The sequence below is a fragment of the Eschrichtius robustus genome, chromosome 20 (assembly GCF_028021215.1).
Source record: "Eschrichtius robustus isolate mEscRob2 chromosome 20, mEscRob2.pri, whole genome shotgun sequence".
NCBI lineage: Eukaryota > Metazoa > Chordata > Mammalia > Artiodactyla > Eschrichtiidae > Eschrichtius > Eschrichtius robustus.
The window spans coordinates 5,466,510-5,492,836 of record NC_090843.1 but is presented as its reverse complement, the minus strand read 5'-3'; the positions used below and the strand labels follow the sequence as shown (position 1 = coordinate 5,492,836).

The 26,327-nt window shown below is 43.7% G+C and overlaps 1 protein-coding gene and 1 non-coding gene across 7 annotated transcripts in view; both read left to right on the top strand.

Annotated features, from left to right (window-relative positions):
- The window catches only part of SLC39A11 (solute carrier family 39 member 11), a 422,853-nt gene that overhangs the window by 135,762 nt on the left and 260,764 nt on the right, over window positions 1-26,327 (top strand). The gene's annotated exons all lie outside the window — the stretch shown is intronic.
- Window positions 25,205-25,277, top strand: TRNAG-UCC (transfer RNA glycine (anticodon UCC)). Its single transcript has one exon. It is a non-coding gene; the product is annotated as a tRNA-Gly (tRNA).

Sequence of the window (26,327 nt, the reverse complement as noted above, 5' to 3'; positions counted from 1 at the left end):
AACATTTTCCTAGCAATTCGACCAGGAAGTGTGTTAGAAGGAATGAGGGTGGGGACGGGGTGGGAAGGAGCTGGGAAGTTGCCTTTGGTGCTTTAGAAAAATATTGACACCTGGGCCTCCCTCTGGAGGCTCTGAGTCATGGTGTCCCAGGTGGAGCCTAGGTATCTAAATGAAAACATCCCCACAGAGGCTCTGATCTTCAGCCGAGGTTGGTGGCCAGCACTTGAAGGCAACTTATAACTTGCTTTGATTCAAGTGATGTTTTCTGGATGGTTCACTGCAATTCAAGTACCTTTCTCTTTCCCTTGGAAGCCAGAGTCTTGCAAAGGACTCAGTAAAGAGGGAAAGAAGGGCTTCCTGTAGGGGATGAAGGTACAGTCTCAGGACGAAAGGGGGGAAAGGACCTGGTTCTATGGGTTGCAAACTTCAGAGTGCACCAGAATCCCCTGGGAGGCTTCAAAAATGCAGGTGCCTGGGCCCACCCCAGACTCAATGACTTATAAGCTCTTGGGATGCAGCCCAGGCATTTGCATTTTAAAATAGGTCCCTAGGGGACTTTTGGCACTCACCAAAGTGAGGGAATCACAGAACAGTCCAGGAAGGTGTGCTGGAGGAGCCTGGAAAGCTGTAGTATGTGAGGGGCACAGACAGAAAACTTGGGAGGTGGGGTACCCAGAATCCTCTATATCTCACGGTCTCCTTAAAAGTGGATTTTTTTATGACACAAATGAACTTATTTATGAAACAGAGACAGACTCACAGGCATAGAAAATGAACTTGTTACCAAAGGGGAAAGCGGGTGGGGGAGGGATAAATGAGGAGTTTGGGATTAGCAGATACAAACTACTCTACTTAAAAGAGGTAAACAAGGACCTCCTGTATAGCACAGGGAACTAACTATATTCAATATCTTGTAATAAACCATAATGGAAAAGACTGTGAAAAAACATATGTATGTGTATGTATAACTGAATCATTTTGCTGTGTACCTGAAACTAACACCATCGTGTAAACCAACTGTACAAAGAATTATTTTTTTAATTGATGTGAAATTCACATAACATAAAATTAACCATTTTATTTTTAATTTTTATTTATTTACTTATTTTTGGTTGCAACTCACGACTTGCGGGATGTTCCCTGACGAGGGATTGAACCCTGGGCCACGGCAGGGAAAGCCCGGAATCCTAACCACTAGGCCACCAGGGAACTCCTAAAATTAAGCATTTTAAAGTGAACAACTCAGTGCCATTTGGTACCTTACAATTTTGTGTAACCAGCATTGCTATCTAGTTGCAAAGCATTTCCATCCCCCCCAAGAGGAAACCCCCATCCCCACTAAGTGGCCACTCCCCCTCCCTCCCTCCCTCCCTCATCCCCAATCCCTGGCAACCACTAATCTGCTTTCTGTTTCTATGGATTTACCCATTTTGGCTATTTCATGTAAATGCAGTCATACAGTTTGTGACCTTTTGTGTCTGGTTTCTTTTACTCAGCATAATGTTTTCAAGGTTCATCCACATTGTAACCTGTGTCAGAACTTCATTCCTTTTTATGTCTGAACACTGTCCCATTGTATGGATGTGCCGTCGTTTGCTTTTCCATTCCTCCATTAATGGACACTTGTGTTGTTTCCACCTTTTGGCTATTGTGAACAGTGCTGCTGTGAATGTGGGGTACAGGATTTGTTTGAACACCCTAATTCTCCATTCCTTGGGGGTATGTATCACGATCTCCACTTAACCAGTGGTTAAATCAGGTCAGTCCAGGTGGGCAGCCTTGCTGGCAGCTCAGACGACCCACAGTTTGCTGGAGTAACAGATGCAAAGCTCTCTGAAGCTCAGCTCTGAATAAGGAGTGGCCAGGAGGACAGTTGGGCCGTTAACAGGGCCAGAGGGAGGGGAGGTCTGGAGGGAGTTGGTCGGGGGGCAGTGCAGTTCTGTTTGGCTGTAGCTTCAGGCTAGCTTCGGTTTTAAGTGCCTTTTCTCAGCAAGGTTACAATGGAAACAGCCAGAGTAATCTTATTAGAAATACATTTCTGGGACTTCCCTGGTGGTGCAGTGGTTAAGAATCCACCTTCCAATGCAGGGGACGCAGGTTCAGTCCCTGGTCAGGGAACTAGATCCCACATGCGTGCCACAACTAAGAGTTCACATGCCACAACTAAGGAGCCTGCCTGGTGCAACCAAAATAAATTAAAAAAAAAAAAATTCTGACCATTCACTCGCCATCCCAAATCCTTTGCGATCTCCCCATCGGGTCCAAGCCTTTTTGTCTTTTTTCTTTTTTCTTTAACACGGACTTTCTTCAGGGCGCTCCTCCAGGCGCCTCCTTACCTCCTTAGCTTCAGCTCAGGCTGGTCCTCCGCCACTTGAACCAGCCGCCACCTGCTGCAACGGGTTCTCAGGACACACGTGCCCTTCGTCATCCTGAGCCTTTCCTCGCGGTCTCCCTCTGCCGGGAACCACTTTCCTCCTTTAGCCGTCACCTGGCCAACTCCTGGTTCCCCTTCAGGTCAGGACAAAGGCATCCTTTCCTCCGGAAGCTTTCCCGGAGCTCCGATCTGGGCGAGGTGCCCCTGCATCTTTGTAGCTCTCCCCGCTGAGCCCCTGCCTGGCAGTTGCTTCCCTGGTGGACCGTCGGCTCCTTGGGGGCAGTGGCTTGGTCAGTCTTGTTTGCCCTGAATCCCCAGCACCTGCCGCGGAGCCTGGCATGGAGAAGGGGGCTCAGAACGTGATTTGTTGTGACGTGAGGATGGAGTGAGTGTGTGTTTGATCCTGGGACTTTATCCCTCACTGCATCCTCCAGCCTACATCAGCGCCTGAACCAGGCTAGATCCTGTGGCCCCTCTAACACCTCCCTGCACGATAAACACTTCCTAAACGTGGGATCGTTGAGTGAAGAGGAGAACTGTACGTATTGCGTGTATTTACATATGTGCGTATGTGTATGTGCGTATAGCATTTTTTTAAAACAAACAATTCTAAGTAAAGTAGAGGGGAGAAGGCTGGCTTTGTGAAGAATCAGGTGGTCAGATGAGCTAAAACAGGGTCAAAAAACTTTTTCGGAAAAGGACCAGAAAGTTAAGTATCCTGGGCTTTGCGGACCTCTTATGGTTTCCGTTGCCTTTTTCATTTCATTTCCTTTTCCTTCCTTACAACCCTTTAAAAATGTGAAAAACATCTGTAGCTCATAGGTCGTACAAAAACAGGGCACTGGCTGCATTTGGGCCACGGGCTGTAGTGTGTAGACTCTTGATTTGCAAGGTTCTTTAAGGCTAGTTACTTTTTAAACTTGGCTTTAGTGGTGTCATGTTATATGCATTTACACATGGCCCTTTTTTCTTGATGGTTAAAATTATATGTGTTAATTGCAAAAAAAAAAAAAAAAAAAGTCTAGAGAATAGAAAAGTTCCAAGACATAAGAAAAATCTACTTTTAATCCCACTGCATGGGAGCAACTATAATTCATGTCTTGGAACATTTGCTTTCTGTTTCTTTTCCTGTTGTATTTTTTCTCTGTGTGGGAAATGTCATAAGAATAACTCACAGTCGTGGAGCATATACTGTGGGCAGGCACATTACATGCATAATCCTGTGGGGTCAGTGCTATTGTTAATTTTACTTTACAGATGAGGAAACTGAGGCTCACTTGTGTGATACGAATGATCTAGATGCATAAGGACCCGTCTCACTAAGTAGCAAGCCCAGGGATGCCCAGGTGGTGATGGCAGATGCATGTGTTGAGGAGGAGCCTCTGTCTCTGGGTCCCTGGGTGGCTGGAATGAGCAGAGCCCCTGCTTATAGAAGAGTAGGGTAGTTTGTTATTGCAGCAAAACACAGCCCATCCTGACTGATAACCCTGAACCACTGAGACATTTGGGTAGCATCAGTGTTAGTCGTGTAATGCTATCTCGGGGGCCTCTGTACCCTTGCTTTAGATGCCAGAGGCATTTTGGTGGGATACTTTCTGTTTGTTTATGTGTTTTGTTGATGAGAAATTAATCAGTCCATCTAAGGTAGAAATAGGAAATGTTATTTGAACCTAAATGAGGATTATAACCTGGGAACAGCATCTCACAAAGCTCTGAGAATCGTTCCACCCCTTAGAAGTCAAGGCACAGTTACATTAAGTTTTTTGAGATAGAGGGCTGTACATTAAATGATGTATTACTATTTAAAAGAAATTTTTTTTAACATCTGTATTGGAGTATAATTGCTTTACTACAGTGTTGTGTTAGTTTCTGCTGTATAACAAAGTGAATCAGCTATATGTATACATATATCCCCATATCCCCTCCCTCTTGCCTATCCCTCCCACCCTCCCTATCCCACCCCTCTAGGTGGTCACAAAGCACCGAGCTGATCTCCCTGTGTGATGCAGCTGCTTCCCACTAGCTATCTATTTTACATTTGGTAGCGTATATATGTCAGTGCTACTTTCTCACTTCGTCCCAGCTTACCCTTCCCCCTCCCCGTGTCCTCAAGTCCATTCTCTACGTCTGCATCTTTATTCCTGTTCTGCCCTTAGGTTCGTCAGAGCCATTAAATGACGTATTATTGACAGATTACACAATCCAGATCTGAGTGTCATCAGTGCTGGGTCATGTGACCTCTTATAAGATCAAGAAAGAATGTTATCTTTTAAGGAGTTGTCTTGTTAACACTAGGAGAATGTTGCCCGTTATGGTTGAGCAGGTATTTCTTCGGATGGGGGCGGTTTGGTGGAGACATAATGCAGACACACAATGCACAGTGGTGGGGGGAGAGGAGGCCCAAGGGCAGAGGAAATTTTTTTCTGTTTAAATTTTTCTTGCCTTGCCATAAAATATGAATTTGATTTCACAGTTTCCTTATTGATCAGTTATCCCATTTGGACTCTCTCGGGAAGCAAAAGAGGACAGAATTAAAGGGATGCCACTGCTTGTCACTGCTTTCTGCTCACCCCTAAATTCCATCACGAAGGAAAGCGTGTGGGCAGCCTCGGACGCCCGTTCCCTGTGATGGTGGTGTGTGAAGTCTGGGTGAGGCCGTGTTCCTCGCTTCCTCAATCCCAGGGGCTCCAGGCTCCTTTTGGTGCATTTGCACTGTTACCCCTGCCTTTCTCCTCCCCTTATTCTCCTGACAGCTGTCGTAAAAATAACTGCCTGCTTCGTCTGACACCCTGATCTGGACTCTGCTCCCCCCTCCCCGTTTTGCTAGAAGGGCTTGCGTATCAAGTTTCCATATGGTACAGCGAGCGGCAGTTGGAGGAGTCCCAGCAGACTGGCTCCTTGGTGATGCCCAAGGTTCCTCTGGTTCAATGGCAGGAACGATCTAGGTCAGGACTGGCAGGTAACGAGCCCGGGGAAGTGCGAGCTTGTGCTGGGCTTACGTGCTGATGGAGTTCTAGGTTGGCATTACAGTTGGGGCTAGTGCTGGGTTATTTATATTATATGATGATACACTAGAATGTAATGATATGTTACCTGATGATATATGATATAACGATATTCCATAATGGCATTATGTAGCGACGTATCATTAGATGGAGTGTACCTTCATTCTTTCTAACACCCCCATGCTCCCCACCCATGTCCACATTTCTCGGTTGCGTTAAAGCTTCTTTAGAGGCAATGTGTCGTACTGGAACACGCATGGACATTGGATCAAATTGCCCTGGATTCACAGGACTGTGTGCCTTGGGGCAGTTACTTAACCCCTCTGAGCCTTGGTATCCTTATCTGTAAAAAGGATATAATCCTACCTGAGAGGGTGGCCATGAGGATTAAATAAAATGAATGCCTATAGAGTACCTAACACATAGTCTGGCCAGCTTACAGTAGGTGTTTCATAAATATGAGTTATACCAAGAAATGTGAAAACAGCTGGGGATAACTTTTTGGTTATGTTTCTTATTTGCACAAGTTGTGGATTCAGGCTTGATGAAACATTTGTAAGTGTATGTGTCTGTATGTGTGTGTGTGTGTTGGCTGCTTTTCTCTTTTAATCCCTTCTCTGTGGTTATCGTCACAGAAAATGTCATCAGCTCCATTCCATCTCTCTGGAATCCTATGTGGTCTGGCTTTTCTTGCATCTTCACTGAGATGTTTCAGCAGGGACCACCCCCCCCCCCCCCCAGACTTTTGCTTCCCTTTCCCATGCTGTTCTGTGGCTTGGTGACTGGATGAGTTTTTACTACCATGAGGAGTACCCCCAAAGCAGCTGCATGTGTCAGAATCACACTGTGATGGGCATCTGGACCTGCACACTTCTGTAGACCTTTGCTGTCTTCTGTCCTAGGCTGAGACTCTTCTTCCCTTTTCCCCCTTACCCCCTACTGCCCTGTCCCCACCAGGTCTATTTTTCTTTGATTCATTTAGTGCCAAACTTTGGTACCAGTCGTTTTGCTAGTCCCAGGGATCAAAAGCCTTATAATTAGATAAACAAGCAATGGCAGAGCAGTCATTGCTACAGTGGAAGAGTATAAGATGAGAGCCCTGATAAATCGTGACTCAGTCTACCTGGGGAAGGCTTCCTGAAGTTGGTGCTTGAGTTTAGACTCAAAGGTTAAGTTGGAATTCGTCAGGTAGATGGCCTTGACAGGAGGTGGTGGGGTATACATTTCAGACAGAGGGAACAATATATCTAAAGGTGCACTACAGCAGGTTGACTGGGTCATTGTTGTGGTGGTACAAAGCATGTGTATTCGTTAGCCATTGCTGCCTAACAAACAACCATAAGATCTCAGTGACACACCACAGTCAGTAAGGATTGATTTCCCAGCTGCCTGTAAACTGGCTGGGACAAGTCTGCCGAGGTCAGTTGGGCTCACTCATGCATCTGTGGCTCAGCTGGAGGTCAGCCGATCTTGACTGCCTTAAGCTGCAGGACTGCAGATGGGCGTGGTGAATCTGCTCCCAGTGTCTTCTTGTCATCTGCCTTGGGCCAGGGCACATTTTTCTTCCAGCGAGAGCAGAGCCATGAAAGGAAGAGCAGAAACAAACAAGGCCTGTTAGGGCTGAGGCCCAGAACTGACACCCAACTACTTCCATCCATGTATTATTGACTAAGCAAGTCACATGGCAGGATCCAAGGTTGAGGGCGGTTGTTCTGGGATGAATAGTGATCACCCCAAATCCGCTTGTTTCCTGGAACCTCAGAATGTGACTTTACTTGGAAACAGGGTCTTAGCAGGTGTCATTAGTTAAGAAGAGGTCATACGGGACTAGGGTAGGCCCTAAAGCCAATATGACTAGTGTCTTTGTAGGAAGGGGGAGAAGAGACATAGGGGAAACAGACAGAGAGAAGAAGGCCACATGAGGAGGGGGCAGGGATTGGAGTTCTGCCACCACAAGCCAAGGAGTGCCAAGGATTGCCAGAACCACCAGAAACTGGAAGAAGTAAGGAAGGCTCCTTTCCTCTACAGGTGTCAGTAGGAGCCCGGCCCTGCTGACACCTTGCTTTCAGACTTCTGGCCTCCAGAACCGTGAGAGAATAAACTTCGGTTGTTTTAAGCCCCCCCAGTTGGTGGTTATTTGTTACGGCAGCCCTAGGAAGCTAATAAAGTAGCCACATATAAACTATGCCCGTGATAAGACCATGGCAAGAGCACGGATGCAAAGAGAAGTAAAGAACTGGCGCCCGTGAGTGCACCTGCCACAGAGAGAGATCCTGGTGGTGGAGAGAGACGGGGCCAGGACAGGTAGGCAGGGTTGGCATATTACACATGGAGGGTGTGGTGTATTCTACAAAAAGTTAGGCTTTTCTTCTGTAGGCAATGGTGAGAATGAAGGTTTGGGGGCAAGGGCGTGACTTCTTCAGATTTGGGTTTTAGAAGGAGGGCTCTGGGGTAATGGAGGGCAGAGTGGAGGATGTTGGTCTAGACTCAGGCTATGACAGTAAGCCAGGTGAGAAAAGAGGAGGGTAAGAATTAGGGTAGCACTTTAGAAAGAAATGGGTAGACCTAAAAACAATGTTTAGAGGAAATAGTTGGATTTTGTAATCAGTTGGACGTAGGAGTAAAGGAAGGCAAGAATCTAGATTGATCCTTATTTTTGGCTTGGGACGCCTAGTGGATTTGGTGCCTTTCCTGCAAAAGTGAACACAGCAAGCAGAGGAGCTGGTTACGGAGCGGAGGCGTTCAGTGCTTATGGGTCAGGCCTGGTGTGGTGCTCATTTCACCTGCCCCCTTTCTCCTGGTCAGTTCTTAGTCACATGACCAAGCCCAAAGTCAAGGGATGGGGAAATATGCGATGCACACAGTAAGGCCACGGCAAGGACACGGGGAGGGATAAAAACTGGGACCCATCACTCATCCTGTGGCAGAGAGCGTGACAGCGGTGAGAGATGAAGTCAAGAGAGGTAGGCAGGCCGGATCAAATAAAATCTACCTCTGTGTCCAGAAAGAAGAGGAGAACGTAGGTATTGGTAGGAATGGCTGTTGGCTCCGTATGTTTGTGTGGTTTGCTTGTGCATACGCTTGTGTGGTCTTCACCACAACCAAACTGCCGATTTCAGCACCCCGAAATTCCCTTGTACCCCTTTGCAGTTAGCCCCCCACCCCCAGTCTAATCCCAGGCCGTCACTGATCTGCTTCTGTCACTACTGTTTCAGGCCTCAGTAGTTTCAAAAGCTCTTCAGGTGATTTGATTGAGTAGCCGGCTAACGATAAAACAGAAGCATTTTAAAATTTGCTGACATTAAAAAACAAACAAAAAAAAACTTCTCTCTGACACAAGACACCATAAAGTTAAAGCCACGCCAAAGTCTGTGAGACGTTTGCAATGCATATAACTGACACAAAGTATTGGTGTCTAGAATATATAAAGAGCTCCCACAAATCAATGAGAAAAGGGCAAACCATACTCAAAAAATGAACAAATTATTTGATTAGGAATTTCAGAGGAGGAAACCCTAAAGGCCCAACAGATACATGAAAAGATGTTCAACATCACTAGTAATTGGGGAAATGCAGTTTAAATTCTCACCCATTATATCTGACAAAAAATGAAAAAAAAATTGGTGATACTGTTTAACAAGATTTGGGCAAATGGGAACCTGCGTGCACAGTTGGTGGGAGTGCAAATTAATTCAGCCATCTGGGTGAGTAATTTGGAAATATCTAGTAAAACTGAAGATGCATGTATCCTATGACCTCGCAATTCCAATTTCAGGGATGTGCTCTCTAAACATTCTTGCAAATGTACACAAGGAGCCAGGCGTAGGAATGTTCCATTGCAGCACCTCTTGTAATGGTGAAAAATTGGAAATAAAATACCAGTCATCAGATGAGTGGGTAATTAAATTGTGATAAATTCATAAAACGGTGTGCTAAACAGCAGTTAAAATACATGAGTTAGGGCTTCCCCGGTGGCACAGCGGTTGAGAATCTGCCTGCTAATGCAGGGGACACGGGTTCGAGCCCTGGTCCGGGAAGATCCCACATGCCGCGGAGCAAATGGGCCTGTGAACCACAATTACTGAGCCTGCGCGTCTGGAGCCCGTGCTCCGCAACAAGAGAGGCCGCGATAGTGAGAGGCCCACGCACTGCGATGAAGAGTGGCCCCCGCTTGCCGCAACTAGAGAAAGCCCTCGCACAGAAACGAAGACCCAACACAGACAAAAATAAATAAATAAATTAATTAATAATAAAAAAAATACATTAGCTAGATCTATAAATCAGCATGGATAAATGTCCAATGTTTAGCAGAAACCAGAGGTAAGTTGCAGAATGCTGCACGTAGTAAAATACTATTTAAATTTTGAAATTGTGTCAAGTAACATTACCTATTTTATATGCAAGTGTTTTATATATAAAATTATAGGGACTTCCCTGGTGACGCAGCGGCTAAGAATCTGCCTGCCAATGCAGGGGACATGGGTTCGATCCCTGGTCTGGGAAGATCCCACATGCTGCGGAGCAGCTAAGCCCGTGCGCCACAACTACTGAGCCTGTGCTCTAGAGCCTGCGAGCCACAGCTGCTGAGCCCGTGCGCCACAACTACCGAAGCCCGTGTGCCTAGAGCCCGTGCTCTGCAACAAGAGAAGCCCGCGCACCGCAATGAAGACCCAACGCAGCCAAAAATAAATAAGTACAATAAATTTATAAAAAAAAAATTATATAAGCTTGTCTCTGAAAAGTGTAAAAACATGGCTAAGAAGGGTACCCATGAGCTTTTCCAGATACTTAATATCTCTAAGTGGTAGCAGGAGAGAGGAACTTCAATTCTTTCTGCAACATTTTATTTTAAAAAATCTGAATCAACTATAGTAAAAGGCTAAGCTTTATTAACTGTAGGTGGGAGGTGCATGGATTTTGATCTTGTTGTTGTCTGTTCATCTCTGAAATAGTTCCTTAAGGAGGAGTCTTAAAAACTGTAGATAAAATTGTAAATAATAAAAATAAATGACATCAAAATGAAGGAAGAAAATTGTATTTGACAGTGGATCAGTGGAGTTTGTGTTTTCATGTAGTGGTTACCAAAACATCTTCCACATTTTTTAGTAATGGTCCCTAGCCTTGGACAGTCATATAATTAAAGTACTCTTAAATTTTTGTATATAGGCTGTTAAAAAATCTGTAAGATTTTGGTGTGTGTGTGTGTGTGTGTGTGTCTGTATGTTGGGGGAGGGAGATAATTATTATAAAATCCTAAAATTAAAAGGAAATGCCTACCTTGAATGTATTTACACCATTATACTTGAACCCCACCTGTTTTGTTTTTCTTCCTGGTCATTTCGTAGAGACTGTTGTTACATTGCTAATTTTTTTTTTTTTTAAATTAATTCATTTATTTCTTTATGGCTGTGTTGGGTCTTCGTTTCTGTGCTAGGGCTTTCTCTAGTTGTGGCAAGCGGGGGCCACTCTTCATCGCGGTGCGCGGGCCTCTCACTATCGCGGCCTCTCTTGTTGTGAAGCACAGGCTCCAGACGCGCAGGCTCAGTAATTGTGGCTCACGGGCCCAGTTGCTCCGCGGCATGTGGGATCTTCCCAGACCAGGGCTCAAACCTGTGTCCCCTGCATTAGCAGGCAGATCCTTAACCACTGCGCCACCAGGGAAGCCCTACATTGCTAATTTTGATAACTACTGAGAATCAAGTTGTCAAAATGTGACAGTCTTTGGGTCTGTAACTGGTTGTAAGAATCGATCCTTAGTGGTCATCAAGGTACTGCACTGGTTTGGATTCCAACGTTCTAACTTGAAAACCAGGCGGGACACAAGGGCAGTCCACATCACCAATTCTTATTTTGTTAATTAAGTTCTCAGCCTAATGCTTGCTCCTGGGATGGAATGTTTGTGATGTTATGCCTTTCATGTAATGAGATAGATAAGCCATTTACAACATCATCCGCAAATAGTCCGATAGTATGTGCAGCATTATCCATTTTTATGCTTTGTAATTTAGGATGCCTTCTCGCCAAAAGAGAAGATTGATGACTGGAGAGCCTCTTACAAGAACATTCATTTTATCCTAGGTGACAGTAATGACCCCAAATAATTGAGTGTTGTGATACCCATACGCGAAGACCATCTTTGGAAGAACAATATCCCAGGACTCAAATACTGATGGATACTCTTCTGCAATGGACTGTGTTTAATTTTCAAGGCGGGAACTTATTTTTCTCTTCATGAATGCAAAAGTCTACAGCTTGAAACAGTAGAATAAGAAAAACTGTCTTCACTCAGAGCCTGGCTTGATAAACTATAGGAGATGAGGGTGCATGACAAATTGTCAGTGTAAGTTAACATACTTCCCAACCACAATGCTAATTTCTTAGAACAGAAGATGCTCTTTTAGAATTCTATTAAAATTCTATTAAAAGGGAAAAACAAAGACACCAGACTGCATTGTTTAAAGGTGATCTCTATCCTTAAGACATATCTTGGGGTGGTGTAAACAGAATGATTTGACATAATGGAATGTTTATACCCTTGCTGTTAATCATGTTTTAAGGCATGATAGTTGCTCCAAGCAATTTAAGAGACACTTGGACCGCATGCTCATTATTCCTTGTTATCATGGGAAAATCATTTCATTGCAAATAAAAGTAATAAGCAATTAGAGGAAAGGAGATACCAGAGTAAAGAGAACAATTTAAGATGCAGCCAAGATCTGGCTGTGCTGTGGAACTCCAGCCTCTAGCATTTAAGGAGGATGGCTGACTATTTTCTTTTGTTGGTGGTGTTTTTTCTTTTTTTTTTTCAACTGATGTTGGACTTTATTAAACTTAAATCTTCTGCTCTGTGAAAGACATTGTTAAGAGAATGAAAAGATAAGCCAAGAGACTGGAAGGAAATACTGGTAAAACAAATGTTTGATATAGGACTTATATCTAAAATATACAAATAAACCTTAAAACCAAACCATAAAGAAATAAACAAATCCAATTTACAAATAGGTAAAAGATGTGAACAGACAACTTGGCCAAGATGGTGTAGAGATGGCAAATAAGTATATGGAAAAATGCTCAGTATCTATTGTCATTAGGGAATTTCAAATTAGGACAACAGGGAAATACCACTACACACCTATGACAACGAAAAAAGAAGGTCGGGGGGAACATGCAGTACATATTGCTGGCGAGTATTGTTTCCTTTTTCTTTCTGTGTATTGTGGTAAAGAACACACAGCATAAAATTTACCACTTAACTGTTTTTAGCGTACAGTCCAGTAGTGTTAGGTACGTCCACATTGTTGTGAAACAGACCTCCAGAGCTTGCTTATCTTGCAGATCGGAAGCTCTCTACCCATCAAACTCCAGTTGCCCATTTCCTTGCCCCCGTAGTGGTTCCCTGGTAACCATCATCCTGCTTTCTGTTTCTATGAACTTGACTACTGTAGATACCTCGTATCAGTGGAATCATATAGTATTTGTCCTCTTATGACAGGTTTTTGTTTTTTTTTTTTAATAAACTCATTTATTTATTTTTGGCTGCACTGGGTCTTCGTTGCCGTGCGCGGGCTTTCTCTAGTTGTGCTGAGAGGGGGCTATTCTTCACTGCAGTGCACGGGCTTCTCATTGCGGTGGCTTCTCATGTTGCAGAACACAGGCTCTAGGTGTGCGGGCTCAGTAGTTGTGGCTCGCGGGCTCCAGAGTACCGGCTCAGTAGTTGTGGCACACAGGCTTAGTTGCTCCGTGGCATGTGGGATCTTCCCGGACCAGGGCTCGAACCCGTGTCCCCTGCATTGGCAGGCGGATTCTTAACCACTGCGCCACCAGGGAAGTCCCTATGACAGGCTTATTTCACCTAGTATGTCCTCAAGGTTCATCCATGTTGTAGCATGTGTCCGAATTTCCTTCCTTTTTAAGGCTGAATAATATCCCACTGTGTGTGTGTGTGTGTGTGTGTGTGTGTGTGTGTGTGTGTGTGTATGCCACGTTTAGTTTACCCATTCATCTGTTGATGAATGTTTGGATTGCTTCCACCTCTTGGCTATTGTGAGTAGTGCTGCTATGAACATGAGTTTGTAAATATCTCACCGAGACTCTGCTTTCAATTCTTTGGAAACCCAGAAGTGGGATTGATGGATCATATGGTAGTTCTGTTTTTAATTTTTTGAGGAAACTCCATACTGTTTTCCATAGCAGTTGCACCGTTTTACAGTCTCACCAACAGGGCTCAAGGGTTCCAATTTCTCCACATTCTCAACAAAACTTGTTCTCTTCTGTTGTTTTCTCTTCCCTTCCCTTCCCTTCTCTCCTTTTCTTTTGTGATGTCCCCTTCCTCCCTCCCTTCCTCCTTCCTTCTTTGATAGTAGCCATCCTAATTGGTGTGAGATGATATATCATTGTGGTTTTTAATTTCTCTTATGATTAGTGATGTTGAGCATCTTTTCGTAAGTTGGCCATTTGTGTAGCATCTTTGGAGAAATGTGTATTCAAGTCCTTTGCCCATATTTTAATAGGGTTATTTGACTTTCCTTTTGACTGTCTTCCTATCCAGGCTTTTCAATTTAATTTACCGGGGGAGAAATTTCTTTTCAAATATGGCACCTCTATTTTTTTAATTGAAGTATAGTTACTGTACAATATTATATAAATTACAGATGTACAATATAGTGATTCACAATTTTTAAAGGTTATATTCCACTTATAGTTATAAAATATTGGCTATATTCCCCATGTTGTACAATATATCCTTGTAGCTTATTTTATACATAATAGTTTGTACCTCTTGATCCCCTACCCCTATACTGCCCCTCCCCTCTTCCCTCTCCCTACTGGTAACCACTAGTTTGTTCTCTACATCTGTGAATCTGTTTCTTTTTTGTTATATTCACTAGTTTGTTGTTGTATTTTTTAGATTCCACATTTAAGTGATATCATACAGCATTTGTCTTTCTCTGACTTATTTCACTTAGCATAATGCCCTTCAAGTCCGTCCACGTTGCTGCACATGGCAAAATTTCATTCTTTTATTATGGCTGAGTAGTATTCCATTGTATATATATTTATATATACCACATCTTTATCCATTCATCTGTTGATGGACCCATAGGTTGCTTCCATATCTTCACAATTGTAAATAATGCTGCTGTGAACATTGGGGGGCATGCCTCTTTTCAGATTAGTGTCGGATATATACCCAGGAGTGGAATTGCTGGGTCATATGGTAGTTCTATTTTTAGATTTTCTGAGAAACCTCCACACTGTTCTCCACAGTGGCTGCAGCAACTTACATTCCCACCAGCAGTGCACGAGGGCTCCCTTTTCTCCACATTCTCACCAACATTTGCTCTTTGTGTTCTGTCTGACGATAACCATTCTTAACAGGTGTGAGGTGATATCTCATTGTGGTTTTGATTTGTATTTCCTTGATGATTAACGATGTTGAGCATCTTTTCATGTGCCTGTTGCCCATCTGCATTTCCTCTTTGGAAAAATGTCTATTCAGTTCTGCCCATTTTTTTTTTTTTTTGCCCATTTTTAAAATAGGGTTGTTTGTTTGTTTTTGATGTTGAGTTGTATGAGCTGTTTATATGTTGGCTATTAATCCCTTATCAGTCATATCATTTGTAAATATTTTCAGTAGGTTGTCTTTTTGTTTTGTAGATGGTTTCCTTTGCTGTGCAAAAGCTTGGCACCTCTATTTTAAAAAGTGAAAATCAGTGGCAAAATAGAATCTTCTTCCTAAAAAAAATCAACTGTTTATAGTTAACTTTAAAAAACAAAAGTTTTGATTTCATAAAATGAAAGATAGCTATACTTGCAAAACGAACACTTGGCTATTTAAAACACAAGCCTGGGAATTTTTTCATTTGTTTTAGATCTGCTCAGCTAACAAACAAAGAAAAAAAATAGAAACCAGTTACCATCTTTTATGTGTATCTCTTTTCTGGTTTATGGACACTTTTAAAACCATCCATGCTGTGGCTCAAATGTAATGTAAACTAGGCTTTGCTCCTCTAGGGTCCAGGACAAGAACATTGGAAGAAACAGTCCCCCCCACCCCCACCCTGCTCTTTATTTTTAAAAGATGTCATTTTTTGGATGGGCGAGTGGATGAGGGAGACCCTTTCTGCTTGACTGCGTTGGGTCTTTGTTGCTGAGTGGGGGCTACTCTTTGTTGCGGTGCGCGGGCTTCTCACTGCGGTGGTTTCTCTTGTTGCGGAGCACGGGCTCTAGGCACATGGGCTTCAGTAGTTGTGGCACACAGGCTTCAGCAGTTGTGGCACATGGGCTTAGTTGCTCCGTGGCATGTGAAATCTTCCCGGACCAGGGCTCGAACCCGTGTCCCCTGCATTGGCAGGCAGATTCTTAACCAGTGTGCCACCAGGGAAGTCCCTCTGCTTGACTTTAGAATGTCACCTTTCTCTGTAATTTCATAAATTTGGGGAATGGGGAAGGACCTGGAGAGAGTATTCTGGTTCAGAACTTTGTCTTCACTCAAAGAAAAAAAATTCTTTTTTTTTTTTCAGAGATTTTCCGTAGAAATCTAATGCAGCCCACATGTTGCTGTAATAGCCCATTCTTGTTCCTTTTTCAGGGCATGGGGAGCATTCTTAATATGGCTCAATTTGCCATGGGGAGCAGTAGATTCCTCTCATTGAGTTCTTCAGTGGATCGTGGGCTGAATTGTTCATTCTGTTCTATTTGTTGCAAATCAGAGTCTTTGCTAAGTGCCCATTCAATCAAGTTGAATATACTTTACACAAGTCCCTCTGGTAAATACTTAATGAGAGAGAACTTTGGGTCTCTGCAGAGCTCCGTAACACCCTACCCTTTTATTCTTCCCCTTCTTGTATAAAAAACTGTAGTCATTGTAGTTGAAGACAGTAACTAGGGCATCCCTTAGTTTTTTGGGGGGCTAAGTAGCACTTATTGAGTGCTTACTGTGTGCTAGGTGGTGTTCTAAGCCATGCCTGTGTATTAACTCATTGTCTTCCATCCCATGAGGCAGGTACTGACTACGTCATCCCCATTTTCCAGATCAAAGACTTGAGTCCCAGAGTGGTGCCGTGAAGGAGTGCAGCTGCAGTGTCCATGCCGTTGACGACTCTGCAGTGCTGCCTCTCAAACAGTTCTCATTTGTTGATCCTTTCCTCGAGCATCTGCAAGTGCTTTTCACACCTGAAGGTGTACACCATTTGCCTAGGGAATCTCGCGAACACGCAAGATTCCGATTCGGTGGGTCTGGGGTGGGCGCGGGATTCTGAATGTCTTCCAGGCTCCCAGGCGAGGCTGGTGCTGCTGGTGCCTGGGGCCCGCTCGGAGCGGCCGGTGGTGGAGGGTACAGCTGTGTAGCAGTGATGGAGTCCGGCGGTTGGAGGGGCCCTGGAAGAGTCTGTGGGTCAGTGCTCGGCAGGGGGCTTCTCATGCCCGACCCTTTGATATTCTGATTTAGGAGGCCTGGGGTAGGGCTCAGACATCTGTATTTCTAAGAAGCTTCACCGGGGGCTTCGGATGCCCAGCCAGGTTTGGGAACCAGCGGAGCTAGTCCGGCTCCCCAGCTGTGGTTTGAATCTCTGCCTCAGCATCTCCCCCTGTAGGTTGTGCAGAGACTGGTAGGTCCCGCTTTTAGAGGCAGCTCCCAGTGCCCTCCTGCCTTGTGGGGAACGAGGGTCTCCCTGGAGAGTGTATTAGTTTCCTAGGGCCGCTGTAGCAAAGTGCCACACACTGAGTGCTTTAAACAATAGAAATTTATCATGTCAGTTCTGGAGGCTAAAAGGCTGGGTTCAAGGTGTTGGCAGAACCATGTTCCTGAAAGCTCCAGGTAGTTCTTTGGCTTCTGTGTGTCTCTGTCCCTTTATCCAAATTTCCCCTTTTAATAAGGACATAGTCACGTTGGATTAAGGCCCACCCTAATGATCGCATCTTAACGTGATCATCTGCAGGGACACCATTTCCAAATCAGGTCACATTCACAGGTACTGGGGGTTAGGCCTAGAGCGTCTTTTGGGGGGACACAGTTGAACCCATAACAGGGAGGTAGGGTACATTTAACAGGGGGATTAATAGATGCCATATTAAAATGGCAGACATTGGCATTAATAGGGGAGAAATGAAATTGGGGCTCCATGCTAGTCAGAAGGGTTTGGGTAGAAATGAACATCTCAGATGAGCACCACTTGACGTTGGGGGGTACTGCAACCAGCCTTGCCAGTGGAGCTGTGGGCGGACACTCAGAGAGCGATGCTGTGACTTGATCCCCTCCGGGTGCCTCCAGCTCTTTCTGCCCAGCCTGTTATGGCTCTCCTTCCCCGACCACTTCAGGCCAAGCAGCTCATTGCCTTGTGCCTGGTGCCACGCTGAGTGGGCACACTCATGGGTGATTTGCAGCCCCCCATGAGTTAATGACCTTGTGCCCAGCCGGCCGTAGGCTGGGCCACCTAGCGCTCTGATGAACTAAATCAGTGCAGGCTGAATCGTTAGGGGGAGTGACTTCTTTGTTTCCTAACCAGAGAAGATCGATTCTATAAGAGGGTTATTGCACACAATTCGCCAGAGTTACTGGTTAGCAGAATCATTAGCTTTAGAAGTAAATGAAATAGACTTGGGATATTGTTAACATTTCATATAAACACATGGCCTTCCTCCTTATTCGTTTAGTCTTCTGTTTCCAGGGGGAAATGGTGGATGACTCAGGGCCTGATGAGATACTTCGTGGCGCAAGGGACTGCCTGCCGGATGCAGTGTGACGGTACTTTTCTTGGCTCCTGTAAAAGGCTTTGCCCGACTGCAGTGGTTCTCACACCTTAGCTCGTGAATCCCCTGGATTGCTGGGCCCACCCCCCAAGAGGGTGAGGGTTCAGGAAGTCTGGAATGGGGCCTGAGAATTTGCATTTCTAATAAGTCCCTGGGCTTTTGCTGAGGCTGGCCCGGGTCTCAAAGTGACCCCACTTTGAGAACTGCTGCCTCCCCGAATAAAACCCAGGCCCCTGGGAAGCTTTTTGGATTCAGTGTGCCTAAGCTTACTCCCAGAGAAAAGGAGTCTTTTTTTTGGCTGCGTTGGGTCTTCGTTGCTGCGCGCGGGCTTCCTCTAGTTGCGGCGAGTGGAGGCTACTCTTTGTTGCTGTGCGTGGGCTTCTCATCGCGGTGGCTTCTCTTGTTGCGGAACACGGGCTCTAGGCGTGCAGGCCTCGGTAGTTGTGGCTCGTGGGCTCTAGAGCACAGGCTCAGTAGTTGTGGCGCAGGGGCTTAGTTGCTCCGCGGCATGTGGGATCTTCCCGGACCGGGGCTCGAACCCGTGTCCCCTGCATTGGCAGGCAGATTCTTAACCACTGCACCACCAGGGAAGTCCTGAAAAAGGAACTTGTGTTTGAGTTTTTAAGAAGTGCTGGTCCAGCTGACTGTATAATTAGCAAGTAACATTGCAAATAATGTCCACTGAGGTCATTTAATGGTGATGGGCCTGGACATTTTTTAGCTTCCATCAGTTTGCCCCTAGGTCCTCATCAAAGTCCTGGTTTATGTTGGCCTGATCCAACATGAAACCACTTTCTTGGGGATCATGATCACATGTTAACTGCAGCCCTGTAAGGGCCATGAGAGTGTACCTCGGTCCACAAACTCCATGTACCTAATATCTCTTTCCAAGCTCTCATTCTCTTGGGATGGCAGAAACTCAGTCCTTGTGAACTTAGAGTTTTTCCCCACCCTCCTCCCCACTCCCCAGCCTGGCACATCGTTTCATGGGCTGAGGACCACAGGCATCTGATCTGGGTCCTCTTTGGCCCCCGTGGTCTTGCTGAGTTGTTCTGTGTTCCCTGGACCAGGGGTCAGCAATGGTTTTTTCCTGTAAAGGGCCAGATGATAAATATTTTCAGCTTTGTGGGCCATATGGTCTCTGTGGTGACTACTCAGTTCCGCCACTGTAGTGTGAGGACAGCCCTAGGCAATCCATAAATGAATGGGCATGGCTGGGTTTCAATAAAACTTTTATTTACAAAAATGGGCAGTGGGCCGGATTTGGCCCATATGCAGTACCAAGCCTCTTCAGGTGTCTAGGCTGCCTCTCTGCCTGTCGTGGGGTTGGGGGTGGCTGGGTTTGTTCTTCCGCTTTGTGGACCTCTCCAAGGCCTTTCTCCTCCATGGGGGAGGCATGGGGGCAAAGGCTGGTTTTCGCTGTGCTCCCCACCCTGGATGGTGGAAACTTAATAGGCTTGCCCCCGGTTCCCCCATCTCAGCGTGGCTTTGAGGCTCCCAGGATTATTCCACTATTCCAGGGCCACCTTGGGTCAGAAGAAAATGGTGAGGCTGTCTCGAGTTCTCTGCCTGGACACCCCCTGCTGCCCCCTGTCTGGAGCGTCCTGCCTGCCCCGAGCTCCACCCGGGAACGAGGGTCTGGAGATCCCTGCTCTTTGATTCCCAGATCCATCTGGGAGTTCGGGCCCAGCAGTGGGCGCAGGTCACAGGGCTCCTTTTTCTCAGTGACCCGCCACTTCTCAGCCTTCCCCATGTCATGTCTTCTTTCCCACTATCGGGAATCTTTATTGAGACGGGGTGGAGAGTACCCTTGCTCTTGTTTGAGAAAAATAAAACTGTATATGCCCCTGGCTCACCAGTCAGAAGGTACAGAAAGCATGCTCAGTGAAAAGTGAGTCTCTCTCTCACTCCTGTCTACCTGTTGCCTGTTTCATTTCCCCAGAGGCCAAAGCGCCCTATGTCTCTCTCAGCACCCAAGTATAAATGTGTCAAAACTGCTTCGCGCCCTGATTTCATCAACTCTTAGAGAAGGGTTCTATATCAGCACATCTCAATGAGCCATCTAGGTTTTTTGGTTTTTGGTGTTGTTTTTTAACAATTGCATAGTATTCCATCAAATGGAGGCCCTGTAACTTTTAAAACCAGTCCCCTGTTGAGGGACATTTAGGTTGATTCACATGCTTTTACTCTTATAAACAGTGGTGCAGTGACTATCCTGGTCCATTAAATAGACATTTTTTATTGATGTTGAACTTGACTTAATGGAGTTGCTTGATTAACAGACGCTCTGTGTTTGTTACCTGTAACACTTTGAATACCAACTGGTGAGATCCTGCCCTGTCTTCAGCTCCCCCAGAGTCAGTTGTTTAATGCAACTGTTTATGCCAGTTGTATTTGTTGCAATCGTTTGATGTAACCAAATATTACACAAATTGATGAAATAGGAGGGTGAAAAAGGAAAAGGAGTTTTGATGAAAGTTCAGTCAACCACTTTGAATAGATTTGCTAGTGTTGAATCACCAAATTTCTGTCAAATAAGGCATAGCAGAGACAGCTGTCAAAGACTGGGCAATGAATCAGAAAAATTGAGAACGCTTCTGTTTTCAGATTTCTTCTCACATCTTTAAGTCCTTACACCACTTTAAAGAAGCCAAATCGGAAGATTGTAAATGAAATATTGTGGGTATGATTTTTGCAATGTAGATGAAGCCAGACTTGATCAGTTGACCTAGATGCACTGAAATGGCTTCTGTGTTAACATCATAGGACGGGCAGGTTAACGCACATTTATTTGCTTGAAATTAAAATTATTTGGGGAAGGGAGATTCAACCCTTTGTCCACTATTAAAATTAACTAATGACCAGTTTGTGTCACATCAGAAGGGAGAATATCTACTGTGTACAGTTGGGTCCATGTGAACATGTCTTTAGTCGAAATTCCTAAGAGTAGGATTATACAATGGTTTGTGAATTTTCCATTTTTATAGAAATTCCCCAGTTGCCCTCTGTAGAGCTTGTACCAATTCACACTTTAACCAGCGATGTCTGAGAAGGACACCCTCAACACTGTGGGGTTTTAGCAAACTTTTGGATTTTTTTTTTTTTTTTTTTTTTTATCAATAGGGATAGACAGAATGGTATTTTGTGGAGTCTTTTGGGGCATTCTCTTCTTATAAGTCAGCTTGGGCATCTTTCCATATGTTTCAAAGCCATTTATATTTCCCTTTCTGTGAATCGTCTGTATCTTTCTATTACTTTTCTATTGTGTTGTTGGTCTTATTATTATTTTGGAGTTGCTTTTATACTGAGGAAATTATCTGTCATATTATCACAATTATTTTCTCAGCTTGTCACTTACAACTTTATGGTGCTTCTATGTAGATTTTCATTTAATTTGTACTTATTTGAACTTAATAATTTTTCTTGAGTCTTACTTAGTAAAGTCTTCCTCATTCCAAGATGATTCAAAATACTATCTACTTTTTCTATGCCTTTGTTTCCATTTTTTCCATTTAAACATTTGATCCATCTGGAATCCATTTTGGTATAAGAAGTGAGGTAGAGATTAGGATCCATGTATTTCCAGATGGCTCCTGGAAGTCCTAATACCTAATTTGTTGAATAATACATCTTTTCTCCATTGGTATGAAATGCCAACTATATTATTCAGTAAATTAGAGGAAGTATTTATTTTTCATTTCTGGATTTTTTAGTCCTAAGGTGAATAACGTGTCAGCCATTAGCCATATGTAGCTGTTCGGCATATGAAATGTGGCTAGCCCAAACTGAGATGTGCTGTAAATGTAAAATTTTACACACACCATTTACACACCAGATTTGGAAGATTTACTAAATATATATATACACACACACACACATACATATATATGCATATATATAAAATATCTCATTAGTAAATTTTTATTGCCAACATGTTAAGGTGGTAATATTTTGGATGTATTGGGTAACATAAAATATATTACTGAGATTGATTTCACCCATTTCTTTTTACCATGTTTATTGTAGCTATTAAAACATTTAACATTGTATTTGTGGCTCACACTATATATATTTTTTTTTTCACACACACACACACACACTGTATTTTATTTTTACAAGAGATAAATAGACTGACACCAAGCATTGTACATGGATGACCACAACAAAAGCAACAATGATTGCAATTACCAAACACGAAACACGCTCATGCTATGTCATAATATTGACATTCAGTCCAGTAATCCTCCACTGTAACAGCTCCTTTACTTTGCAGTGAAAATTGATTTGTATATTCTTTGCTTCTGAGTCCTTGTGGGATTTTTTTTAAAATTCAAACAGAAAGTCACAAAAATTATAATCATCCTCATCAGTTCACTCAGTCCCATGTAATTAATTTTTTTTTTCATCTTGATCTTTTGTTAGCACTTTTATGAGTTCATCAGTTTTTCATTAGAGTTCTGAAAATGCTTATTCATTCAGTTCAGCAGTACAGTCAGTTACCAGAAACCTGTACTTGTCAGAGTCTTTTCCAGGAATTTCTTGAAGATGAAAGCCTTTTATAGGAACATATTTGCAAAAGCATCACAGTACACCCAGAACTATCTGTAAATGACAAAAGACTTAAAAATGACCACGGTTAAAGATTTGATGAAAGTTCATAATAATGCAATTGACAAGGAAATTTAGTTATTTCTGAGATAGACATTTTAAAGTAATAACTAGAATTATGATTTATAACATTATACCAGAACATATAAGATTTTTAGAAATTTCATGTAATGTCTGAAACATTTATATTAACATATTTCCACACAAATAACCCAATGAAAGTTTAGTATTAGTTGTTTTGTTTTTTTTTTTTTTTTATACTGCAGGTTCTTATTAGTCATCAATTTTATACACATCAGTGTATACATGTCAATCCCAATCGCCCAATTCAGCACACCACCATCCCCACCCCACTGCAGTTTTCCCCCCTTGGTGTCCATACGTCTGTTCTCTACATCTGTGTCTCAACTTCTGCCCTGCAAACCGGCTCATCTGTACCATTTTTCTAGGTTCCACATACATGCGTTAATATACGATATTTGTTTTTCTCTTTCTGACTTACTTCACTCTGTATGACAGTCTCTAGATCCATCCATGTCTCAGCAAATGACTCAATTTCGTTCCTTTTTATGGCTGAGTAATATTCCATTGTATATATGTAGCACAACTTCTTTAACCATTCATCTGTCAATGGGCATTTAGGTTGCTCCCATGACCTGGCTATTGTAAATAGTGCTGCATTGAATATTGGGGTGCATGTGTCTTTTTGAATTATGGTTTTCTCTGGGTATACACCCAGTAGTGGGATTGCTGGATCATATGGTAAATCTATTTTTATTTTTTTAAGGAACCTCCATACTGTTCTCCATAGTGGCTGTGTCAATTTACATTCCCACCAACAGTGCAAGAGGGTTCCCTTTTCTCCACACCCTCTCCAGCATTTGTTGTTTGTAGATTTTCTGGTGATGCCCATTCTAACTGGTGTGAGGTGAAACCTCATTGTAGTTTTGATTTGCATTTCTCTAATAATTAGTGATGTTGAGCATCTCACACTATATTTTTATCGTACAGTGCTGCTTTAACCTTTTGTGGTCTATCGAGTCGTGTCTATGCTGTTTCAGCGATTAGAATTTTGTTTCATTGTCTGTTAGTCCCCCCCCCGACCCGTATTACTTTTCCTTTTCAAAAGTTTCTTGGTTATTCTTTTTTCTTTGTTTTTTAAATAAATAAATTTATTTATTTATTTTTTGGCTGCATTGGGTCTTTGTTGCTGCATGCCGGCTTTCTCTAGTTGCAGTGAACGGGGGCTACTCTTCGTTGCTGTGGTGTGTGGGCTTCTCATTGCAGAAGCATGGGCTTGTTGCAGAGCATGGGCTCTAGGCGCATGGGCTTCAGTAGTTGTGGCATGTGGGCTCAGTAGTTGTGGCTCGCAGGCTCCAGAGCGTAGGCTCAGTAGTTGTGGCACACGGGCTTAGTTGCTCCGCGGCATGTGAGATCTTCCTCGACCAGGGATCGAACCCGTGTCCCCTGCATTGGCAGGCGGATTCTTAACCACTGCACCACCAGGGAAGTCCCTCTTGGTTATTCTTATAGACTGATTCTCCATGCAAACTTTAGAATCAACCTTCTAGTTTCAGTAGCATCTTGTAGGTATTTTTATGGGGTTTGTTTCAAATTTATAGATTCATTTAGGCAGAAGTGACAGATTTAGGATGATGAGACTTCCTATCTAAGGACAAGGTATGCAACTCCACTTATGCAAGTCATTGATTATGTCTCTTGGTAGCATTTTCAGTTTTCTTCATCAGGATTTTTCATATTTCTCTTTGAGTGTATTCCTGGGTATTGCATTTCCTTTAGTTTCTGTTGTAAATGGGATCTTTTCTTTCATAATATATTCTATCTGGCTATTGTTTTTGCATAGGAAAATTATTGATTTTTCCAGACTATTTGTACTGAACTGCCAAAGTGAATACTCTTATTGACAGTTGTTGTTCTTTAGATGATTCTCTGACATGTATATACAATAACATCTTTATCAATAATTTTGGTTTCCTTTTCTCCCCAATCTGAGTGATGGGGCTGCCTGACTGGGAACAGCAAAAAGCCTACGGATACAATGAAATTCTGGAAAATAGCCCAAATAATTCAAAATATTTAACACTGAAATTGGGGCAGATGTGGGGAAGTTCATTAACACAAGACTTGTTCTTTTTTACAAAAAAAAAAAAAAGAGCAAGATTGGCTTTATATTTGAGCAGCTCTTATGGGAACACTAATGTTTTTGTCATCATGCTCTCTGGGGGTTTTATAGCTGTTTTGCCATAAAGCCATCTATCCTATGGGTTTATCTTTCATCATAAGTTCGGCCCTTTCAGCTCTAGCTGATGTTTCCTGCTTTGTTCAAGCAATAACTGAACCCAGCACTGTTCCAGGCATGGTGGAGAAACAGAGGAGAAAGGGAGGTCCATGTCCTCAAGAACTGTACAGACTCTTGGAGGAGACAAAAACCATGCCCTTTGGGACTTCCCTGGTGGTTCAGTGGTTAGGACTCGGCACTTCCACTGCCGGGGGCCCAGGTTCAATCCCTGGTCAGGGAACTAAGATCCCGCAAGCCACTTGGTGTGGCCAAGAAACAAATGAAACGAAACAAACAAACAAAACCCGTGCACTTAAAGGGCAAGAGGGCAGTTCAGGATCTCAAACAAACCGGAGGGAGATGGGGTCGTGTGTATCACACAGAAGTGTGCTTGTGTGTGGGCATCTTTTTAAAAAGTATTTATTTATTTATTTAGGCTGCGCTGGGTCTTAGTTGCGGCACGTGGGATCTTTTAGTTGCAGCATGTGGACTCTTAGTTACGGCATGCATGTGGGATCTAGTTTGATGATTCAACTTCAAGTTTGATGATTTCAGAAGACTAGCTGTTTGGCAGATATTTGATTATTGATTGGAAGCTAAAGAGGAGAAGAGAAGGTTTGGAGCATCTGCTGTGAAGAGTTAAGTCATGAAGTTGGAGGCTGGATGTGGACTTGTCAAAATGTGTCCAGCCCGTGTTGTTAAGTAAGCTTCTGTGACTCAGATCTCTCTGGATCTGTCATTTTGTCCAAGATCAACCTACAGAATAGGCAGGGGCAGAGAGGCAGGGTGCTCAGAGGAGCAGAGCAGAGAAAGTGCACGTTTACTGGTGCCCTTCACAGCCGGGCATCCTGAGCTACACAATGCACAGGTGATTTTATTTAAACTTTAGAACCATAGGCAATATTTGCTCCTATTTTACGGTTGGTGAAACCCAAACTTGGAGTAGTTAAATAATGTACCCAAGGTTAAATGGCTAAAAAAAAAAAAACAAAACGGTGAAGCTGTGCATTGGACCCCATTCTGTCTGATTTCCAAAGCTCTAATCCTGTGTTTTCAGGACAGTGGGGATAATTTCGTGTTCACCTCGTAGGGCTGGCTTTGCAGAAGGTTGGATGAATGAGAGTCTAGCGTACCAGCAAAAGGAGCATTGCAGCTGCTGTTAAAGTGTCCTGGGTGGGGAGGGAATCCATGGAGTGACCGTATGAGCCACAGGGACAGGACCTAAAGGTGAAGGGACCTGGTGGCCTCCGGGTAGACAGTCCACCCAGTATGGAAATCTTGGCTTCAGCTT